This window comes from Amblyomma maculatum, chromosome 7 (genome assembly GCF_055883805.1).
Source record: "Amblyomma maculatum isolate TAMU_Amacu chromosome 7, ASM5588380v1, whole genome shotgun sequence".
NCBI classification, from domain to species: Eukaryota; Metazoa; Arthropoda; class Arachnida; order Ixodida; family Ixodidae; genus Amblyomma; species Amblyomma maculatum.
In genome coordinates, this window is record NC_139350.1 from 108,202,535 (window position 1) to 108,213,138 (window position 10,604).

Here is a 10,604-nt window from a genome sequence, read left to right on the forward strand (position 1 = left end):
TGTAAAAGCCCCGCAGTGTAGAAGTCCTCCAATCTCAACTGTACCGCAACTGGGCAGGCGTCACTATAGGCCCGCCGTTAGCAGGCTACACATAATCCACATGCAAGTTGATGACAGACGCGCGTGCCAAGTCTGGTGGGAACGCTAGCGCTCTTTGCGTGAGGGCTGCCACTGCGAAGCAGGTAACATACGGCAGTAGCCAGTTTGAAGGCCTTATATATAGCTGCCTCTAACGCCGAAGTGACGGGACACCTACTGCGCGCATATGGTGCATCCACGTTGAGCGAAGCTCCCAATGCGCTACATGTATGATGTCGTCACGTGTGACTCATCGCAATCTCTTCGTGGAACACTAATGTTAACACAGTGTGAGGGTGGCATTCCTAGCCATTTTTTACTTGAACGTAGTTGTGAATAACGTAATTAGTGTCTATTGTTTTCCTTTGCCCTTTATCTCTGTTTTTCTTTGCAATCTCATTCTGTCATTTGCTGTTTTTTTCGTCTGCCGCAGCTCAGGTGCTCACGGATGAATACAGCAGCTGCTGAGGTCGACAAATACATTTTCTTTTTGTGATCGTCCTTATGTGCAGTAAATAGATAACTACTCCAAATATGCAGATGCTCCTTTAGAGGCTTACACTGCTCTGAGTCAATGATGGGTGCATGGTGGTGGTGGTGGTAGTGGTTTATTAAACAATCAAAAAGGAAGGAAAAAAGTGTTTTCGGCTGCGACAATTGCCATCTAAAATCTGAACCACCCGAGCTGAGGCCGGCGGAAAAGAAAAGGGGGTAAGAAGAGGATAGCGACGGCAGAGGGGAGCGAAAGCAAGAAAGGACACGGGAAGGGGGGCAGTGGGGTGGGGGGTAGGGGGGGGGGGAGCTTTGTACATTAGGGTGCGTGACTGCTGGTCTCACAATTAAGCTCGTACTCAAAACAACGCTTTTCTGGAACTTCTTTGCTAAAAATATCCTCTGGAAGACTTTTCCCTGTGTGCATTTTTTTTTTGTGCGCCCATTTTGCCTTTGCGGGGCCTCACTTTCGCCACTCTCCCCGTCCCGCCTAATGCCTGTGAGATTGTTCACATCCCGCCCCCTGATCTTATCTCCCCCCCACCATTCTACGCCCTTCTCTCCTTTGTCGTCTCATTTCTTCTGTTCCTCCCTCTGGCCGTTGTTTTGTGAAACAGGATGTTGGAGACTGGGAGCTGAGAGTGAGCGAAAAGTAGGAAGGTTGCAGTTATACATTCTATAAACGTAGGAAATAAGATGTAGCTGAAAACACTGATCTCCCTTTCAAATGATTTGCAATCGTCCTCAAAACGTGTCAAGTGGTGCCTTCCACAGCAAGATACCTCGGATGCCGCGCTATGCTAATAAAGCGGCCAAAATAGGGCTTCCTGTTTCGCTTATTGTTCTTGCCACGCACTTATACCCGAATCTTTTCTGTCTCATTCCTTGGCCCGCTATGTTACATCTCCACGCCATTTAAAAAAATGAAAGATAAAATAATATTATTTTGCTATTATTATAATTTATAATGATATTAATTTTGGGGATACGCCAAAGCTTCAAATGGCATTCTAGGCGGTGCAACAAAAGCCTGTTACTACTAAATGTAGATTTTTATTCGTGTTGTTCGTGTACAGCATGAATTCACAAATTTTCAAGCTTACCAGTGGCATCATATATTTGTGACTTGGAGTGCTTATGCTAAATTCATCGCCGGGCGGCTCATTAAATCTTTATGACATGCATAGTAGGACTTTTTGAATTCACAAAAATGAGTTCTCACTCGTGGGACAGCGTATCGAGATTTTTTTTTATAATTAACTAATTTAACACTTTCCAAGTTATAATAACATTTTCGGTGGTAACGTAGCACATTAATTGTTTGAACATGATGTCAATTAAAGAAGGCAAACATGACGAGAGGAACACTGTCGTGCTCGCTGTTTTTCTTTTTTTTTTCGGAGTACTGGCGAAACGAACGGTTGGCTGCTTGTGCAGGTGTGCCTTGCCTCCCGGTGAGTGACAACGGGCGAAACACATCGTCAGAGCAACGGAAGCGGAGCGACGGGAAGACCGGCGCATGGAAAGCGGCAGGGAGAGACGCTAGCTCAAAGAGAGCCGCGGCCCCGCGAGGGGAAGAGAGAGGGGGGGGGGGCGCAACTGATTGCGGCCCCCCGCTTCGGGGTAACTGCGGACGCCTGCAACGGCCGCCGGGTTCCAAGAACCCGCCGCGACTCTTGTCTTCGGACATTTGAAAAAAGAAAACGACAGAGGAAGAGGGATCAGCCAAATGCCTTGGGAGGAGGACCTTGAAGAAGAGGACGTCTTCGAAGGGAGCTCATCGACGCAAGAAAACACTGAACTTTGATACAAGAACGAGAAGCCACACTATGAGTGAGATGAGGTGTTCGCAATCACGGAAATAAATTCTTGTAAGCTTGAATTGTGAACTGTGTCTGGTTGGTCTTCGTAGGAGAATCCTAGAGGGGCGGAGCAAGGGATATGCCTAATACACTTTGTGGATTATCGGGTGCGGAATCAATAAAACATTTAGCCCTTTTCTTAAAAGTATGAATTATCCAGCTTTTCCACACAGCAGAACATTTAAAGAAACGACGTGTGACAGGCGTAAGCAGAGCATACTCTAAAGATTGGGCAATTAAACGTTGAGTGGTAAACGGAAGGTATACGCTTTCGGAGCATGCAACAAGCATTGGACGCTTTTAAGCTTATTGTTCATAAATTCTATGATAGTTCGCCGTCCGTATGCATTCCGAGATATTTTACAAAAAAAAAAGAACACAGATTATCGGGTAACGTCGTGAGGTGCTTTTGGCGATGTGCAAACAAACAAACAAAAAGCATTACTCGCGACCAGTTTGTGTGAACTTCTGTAGGATACCAGCCTACCAGCTGCGCTTCCAATGAGTTAATCATGACGAAGATAGATTTTAGCTAATACTTATTAGCAACCTTTTGTAGCTCTCTGGGCACGCACAAAAATAATCCGTATTAGGTGCGATGAGCAGAGTGCAATCTACAAATTGATAAGGCTGTGGCTAAAGGTACGTCCGACGGACCCGATCAGTGGTCTTAAAGGGCAGCTGCATCACTTTTTAAAAAGAAAGAGTTCGGAATACAGATATACTGTTTACGACCCCCTGAACACGAATACGACGTTAAATTTAGTCATAAGTGACCGCAAACTACTTTTTAATCAGAAAAACGTGCACCAACGCCATGGGGCGTTTTGAAAGTGGCGCTCTTGCCTGTGATTGGTCAAGCGCGCCGTGACGTCAATGACGGCGTGCCATTCAGTGGTAGCGGCGGTCCAAGCGATTGTACATGCGCGCACGTGCTTTTATGTGGATGTATGCTGCTCAACATGCACCGATCACGCTGCTCAGGGGAATATGATATTGAGCCGTACTTGTTCGAACCAGCGGCGGCTTCGGAACAAGGTGACACTGGCGGCAGCGGCGACATGACGAGCGAGGAGACAGCGCTAACCTTTTCCCGCATGGGAAATTCACACTGGTACGTACCGCTGCGCTGCACTGCTGTATGCGCCTGTGATCCGCTCTCAATTGAACATATCTGTGTTACTCGTGCCCTAAATCTCCTGCCAGACTCGAACGAAGCAGTGTCACGTCAATGCGCTTGATGTGACGATTGTAAACAAATGAACTCATCCAGACGAGCCGTCGCCCCAGTTTTGTTGCGTGAATTTAGTCATTTATATGTCAGAAAGAGCAGCAAAGGTCATACTCTCAGCTCCCGCAACCTCGAGTACGTATACATTTTAATCTGGCGGGATTTAGCAAATTAACGCGGGAGCGCGGTATCGACGAGAAGCCAGGCCGCTACCTTGCCGCGCGTGCGTAATCCCATTTAGAACACCGGTAATTACACGGTAAAAATACCGAAACGCTAGGACAGCTATCGGCAGTCACACGCTGCCATGTCGCGAGTTTAGCACACTTCATTTAGCGGCGCTTAACATCGCGACTTCGACCACAGACATCATGCTGCCCCGATTTCTTTTCTTAATTGGGATAGTTGAATTTTCCAGGAGCTCTCCAAGAACCTGAAAATAAGAAAATGGCCATAAGATATAAACATGACATAAGAAACTTAATTTAACAAAACAGAGGCGAGTTCAGGATGTGCGTTCTCCTTTATGACATAGGTTTCTGACTTCCATTTTAAAAAGTTCATACTTGGCATGTGCAAGCAGAATCGGATCGCCAAGTGCAAAACGTATACTAGAGGTCCAAAACTGCTCGTTTTCCTGAACAAAACTTTTCATGAGCGAATAAGGTCTGCCTTTCCATTCGTCGATTCAGCAGTGTGATGTCTCTTTCCGCATCGCACCGATAGCCTAATCATGAAAAAAAAAAAAAAGTCCTACTCTCTCACAATTTTCCAGCCGCGTCAGCGGGCGCCAATGCTGAATAGTTTTATTTCACCTGTGCCTTCACCTGCCCGGCCACCCATCTGCCCCACAGAACAAAAACGTAAACAGAACAGAAGAGCAATATGATGTATTGGACCTCTTACCTCGAGTTTTATTCTTTTTGCGAAAGCAGCTCTTGGCGGCGGAGAGGTGCTCTTGTGTGCGAAGGCAGAAGGCACAGCACCGGTTTTCAATGGCGCAGATTTGATCGGTATCCCAAAAGATCGCATCAACGACAAGCTTTGGTGATAGTCACTATCGCGAAAATGATCTGAGCAGGTCACTGACGATTTTGTTGGCTTGAAAACCTTCCTCTTGACCGCGGCAACCCAAAGCGCCGATAGCTTGCGCTCTTTTGGGAATTTATGAAACGCGACATCCTCTCGGCCGCCAGTGTTCGTGCAGCCATAGGCTGCGCAGAACCACGGCATGGTCGTTCTTTTCGTGAAGAACGGTGCAAGATGCACTTAAAAAGCTTGCGGTAACGTTCGCAAGAAGAAAACAAGCGCGAGACAAGAAAAAGGTTGCACTGCGTAGCCTGCAAGCGACAGGTGGTGCACGGCCTGCTCGGGCAATAGAAGCGGAAGAGAGGTAGACGCCGTCCTTGACGTCACTACCGCCTGTCGTACTCCTGTCGTCTGCTACTGACATCCCCCCCTCCAGCGCTGTGCACTGCGGAGAAGCCTGAACGCGGTAGCAACTTTAATCGATGATTACGTCACTATTTCAAAAGCTAAAGCCAAAATATTTTGTATACTTAACATACAAACCCTGCAGATTCGACCCTCTGAAGCGCATCAAATTCTAAAACCGGTGCAGCTTCCCTTTAAAGGTACGTCCGACGGACCCGGTGCGTTTTTCTTCGGGATCCGTCGGACGGATCCGGGAAATATTTTTCAGAGGTACGGCGGACGGACCCGATCGGTAGGGTTCTTCCGACAGACCCAACACATTTTTCTCCGATATGGGCCTTTGGATCCGTCGGGAAAGCCGGACGGATCCGAGATCCCCAGATGTGGTTGTAGCAACAACATGGTAGCCATATGTAGCCAAATCGAAGTTGGTACGAGGTGCAAGAAGTATGTATACATACTGCATGCGTGAAATGTGAAATTACAAAGAATAATACAGTGGCAAGAATAGTGCCTAGAATGGGTGATATACTACGTGATGGCATGATGATAGGTTTACGTGAGTTGGACCGCGGCAGGGTCGCAAGCACGACCAGCGCAAGCGCATGTAATCGCGGTGTTGAAAGCCAGCCCGCGGCCCGCACGCCCGCTCATTTGGTCCTCGTTATCATGTGGATTAACGTCTACGACGGTCGTTATGTAATTATGTAGTTTTGATTCTTCAAAGTTTCCTCACTTCCATATGTGATGAGATGCGTCACGTAACGCATCGCTTTCTGCTCGCATTGAGGTTTGGTGCTGCAAGTTCTACGCAGTACAAGCGGCGCTGAAAAAGCTGGGCACCGCCGGCGTGTCTTTAGCCCAAGCATCGCGTCATTCGTGTTTGTTGTACAACTGGAGGTGTGGTTTGTGCTTACCGTGAGATGCTGTGATTACGGATTACGTCCTACTAGAGTGCTGTGTGAGACTACGAAGAGTGCTGTGATGAGTGCGCCGATGCCCGGACGGACATCAGTGTGTCCGTTTATGATCGGCGATGTTGCACGTGCATGTCAGTGTTTATTAGGTGCAGTAGTAATTTATTTACACGCGCTGTGCAACAATCAGACGAAAATAAGTCATCGACAATTTGTTAGCCTGTACTACAGAGCTCAAAACTCGGAAAATGGGAATGCACATGATGCAGTTTTCGCATGTTGGAGTGGACCGAAAAATAAGTGCCCAGCCCACACCGCCGGGATGCGCATTCCTACAGGTGAAATGGTTCAAGTTTCTGTAAAATAGCTGCCTGGCACAGCACCTTTCGAAATTTTCAGGCTTTGTACTATTGTTGAAGGCCACTTTATCATTAATAAAGGAACGAATATGCTTTATGTGTTAATGACTAGTGTTTTTTCAACATATTATGTTCATTTTCTTTCGCTTTTCCTTAATTTCCTTTGTTTTTCATGCTAGAAAAACACAAATAGTACACTTTTAAACTTGTCAGACCAAAGCTGAACATGAATATCTGCCATGCATGTGACAGCTTTAATGCTAGAAAGGTTGACATGTATAGCATGTACGTACACGCTGCGACATCTTAGTGGCACGTTCGGCTACTTGCCCCAAGGTCGTGATGTTTAATACCAGTGATGGCAGTCGCACTTTGGTGCAGGTGAAATGCAAATGCTTCTGTTTTCTGCAAGATGTCAATGCAAAGTACAAAGCCTGGGCAGTCAAATTAGTCTGGAGCTCTCCACTACGGTATTCTTCATAGCTACATATGTCACTTTAGGATGTGAAACCCTACATGCCACAGGTAGGCTGCATTGTTTTTTAGATTTTGTAACCTCTCATCTATGTTTTGCAACATTTGGCTAATTTTAGTTCCCAAACAGTTGCTAAAGATGAAACCGAAGCAGTTCTTGGCATGGTTTGCTGCTTAGATTAATTTTCTAATTGCAGTTCTTTGAAACTTGCATCAATGCTGGACAGTTCAAATAGCAAGCAGTTGAATTATAGAAATGATATGGATCATGCATTTCAGTTCTGACAAGTGGAAAGTAATGGTCCCCTCCTTGCATGCATAGGTGCCTTTAGACAAATACATACTCGGGTGTGTGATTGTGACGCATATCAAGGGCCAACAGAAAGCCATGTGGAGCCAGTGTGATATTCTTCATGAAGGCTAAAGTAAAATTGTACAACAGCTGCTGTACCATGCAGAAAAAAATTGATCATTTAGTGTATGATTAACTGACCATGAATAGTGTATGATTAACTGACCATGAATAGCATCTTACTCAGAGTATGATGTGATATATATCTGGTTTAGCATCCCAAAATAACTACGGCTATGAGGAACACAATAGTTGAGGGCTCCGGTATAATTTCGACCACCTGGGGTTCTTTTACATGCACTGACACCGCACGGTGCATGACAGCCTATTGTTTCGCCTCTATTGAAATGCCTCTGCTGTGGCTGGTTCAGCAGCCTACTGAACCAGCACAACGGGGCCAAGTAACTAAATGCATGCCATTACATTTCCTTCTAGCCTGTGGTTTTCTTCACAGAACTAATGTATACAAGAAAAAGCAAATAGCAATAAAACATTAGTTTTATTGCACATTATATTCACATTTCAGCTAACATTCTCTAGGAAAAAATTTCTCATAATGTTTGCATGGAAACCATGAACATCTTACAAAAACAAAACAATGCACTTACTCCACTCCAATTATTAATGGGCAAGGTTGCATCTATGCTATTACACTGCACTTATCACAAAACCACAAGCCCCATCTGCTTTGGCCAATCACTTGATGAAACTAACGGAGACAGATGTCGCACACCACAGACTGGTCGTCTCGCAACATATCTCTGCATATGTTACATTTCAATTTCATGCCTTTCCACTTAGTTTCAATTGTTGCCAGCATTACTAGTTACCCATCTTTTCTGATATTCCTTTTTTACGCTGTTGGGATCAGCATCCTTGTTAACGATGGTCTCTGGAATTTTCGATGCTATCATTTTCACATCTTCCTCATCTGGAAGAACGAAGGAAATGACAAGCGTTGAGCAGAAAAAAATTAGGGAGACTCCTAATCTCCACCTTTAAGGGTATGGTGTGCCAGCATTAATGGTTCTTGTCTGCAGATCCCACTGTGGATTCCCGTTAATTTACATGCCCTTTGCTACAAACATAATTACTAATTCCTTAATTCATGTCTCTGTTATCTCAGATATACTCATTAGCATACGGTCGTAGGCTGCCCTGTTAGGTGATAGACAACCTGGCATAGACCTCTGTAAGCCTCAACCTTTCTTAATTGGAGCTGAAACGTAGCAGAACATATTTCAAATATAACTTTGTAAGCTTGACTTAACAGCTCCTGCCATGTCGTGTGGCCTCGTGACATTTGGCTCGTGGCACTTTTGGCTTGTGCACAGGGGTCATCTGTTAAATACTGGTTAACATGCATGACAAATACATTTTCACACAAACTGGTGGCAAATGGTCAAGTGGTGCACTGCAGATTCTGAAATGTATACCTAATATGCATGCAAGGATCGCACCATCACATAACATGATCAAGAGTTCTATCAGTACCTGTAGTTACATAGCATTTCAATGCCCATTAAAGGTCAGACAATGGTTGTTGTTACCACAAGACCTGTTCTAACAGTGTACTGACACCATTCCACTGAGCGATGGACATGTATATGCACACCCTAGACAGCTCATGATTGTGGATCTCATTTATTTCTACGACTTCCAAGGAGTTCCTGTCGTCAGAAACCCTACACTTTATGAAATCGGGACAGTTGTCTTGAAAGGTGATGAAAAGAAATAACTAGGTTACCTTGACGCAATGCTAAATTACAGAGGGTGAATATGCTGCATGAAGATACCAAGAAGCTTGTACAAAGAAAAGTGAGAGTGAAATGGCAGGATTTTTGAAACAATGAAATAAACTACAAACTATACTTGTCAAACCTGTCATTAAGGAATGGAAATCATGCAGTAATCAAAAACACAACATGGAGGCCATTTTAGGTCATCTTCACAAAACACATATCCACACCTCACACACAGCTTCATACTTATGAAAGAGGACAAACCAATATGCAAGGAGTGTGGAGATGAACTAACAATAAACCATATCTTACACGTGCGCCAGAGTCGAGAAAATAAGAGGAAACATTTTGTACAATTTTGCAACAGATCCTTTTCCATACCAGCATGATTCTAGGAGAGACGTGCAAATTTCCTGCATTTTTGGTTTCCTAAAATGTTCCTAAACAAGCTACATCCTAAAGAACATTTTAGTCATTACACGCAAAATAAATACATTACACCTTGTTCTTGGTGCATGGCAGCATTAGTTGCTTATGCACCATAAAAATCAATACAATGCCGTAAGGTATACCTTGGTTAGCTATGTTATATGAGACAAGCTTTCGGTCTGGTGTGGTTCTTATTCACGTGACAGCGCTGTCATGAGGGTCTATGTCCCAGCGATCGGAAAGTGACCTATTCCAATAATTCTACAAACTGAAGGCGATTCTACAGATTTCTAAAGACTGGAGTGCTCAACTGTTTTATCAACGTCCGCCTGCTTTGACAGCCTGGAGTGAAACTGTTGAAGAGAATACATTTTTTAACATTTAACGCGTTTCTGAAGGCGTTGCATTCAATTACGGGGCCCATAAAAAGCAGCTGAATGTCAAACGCCGCCTAGGTAGGCTTTCTAGCTAGACAGCGGTGTAACGTGAAAAATCGCTCCGCCGGTCCATCGCTGGCGCCGCTGACTTGACAGGCGAACTGTTCAAACATATAGCTACAGACCACACCTGAAACACTGAATTGCGCATGATCAAGGCAGAATTTCTCTAACACTGAGCACTGGTAGCTATCGATTTCACGCCCAATATTGTGAAAATCTGTCCTCTCTTCGATCATTGATACGTCCACGGTTGAACATTTATGCGCCTCGGGGTAGGCCAGCCGTTGGAACATGGATGCGTGGTTGTAGCAACGATCACTTGCATGGCACACTCTGCAAAATTCCAAGAGTCAGTTTCTGCAACGAAATGTGCAGCGCACATTTTCTACCGCGTACCTAAGTCCGGCGATGCATGCATATCGATCCCGATCGTTTCAAAGCTGCGCGGCCGTTCAGTCGGGTCACGCTAACCTCGAGCATGCGGAGGTTTAAACTACATGTACGCAAAATTCAACGACAAGAAAAAGATGCAGGCTAAGCACAAAGAACATTGCTGTTCACATGGAAATCGGATCATTCGCGCTTCCGTCTTTCCGGTTGTGCACTCTTGCGGTGCGGTGCAGTAGGTCTTCGCCTCGACGAGTCGATGTGCAGCTCGCCGCAGTTGCAGCGCAAGCCTCTAGTAGATTCGGCATGTCTTCTGTCACGACTCTGAGGTAGAATTTAAACGAAGAATTTAGCTAGAAACATCCTGTTTCCTCGGTCTGCATGTGAGGAACAAGCATAATGCCATT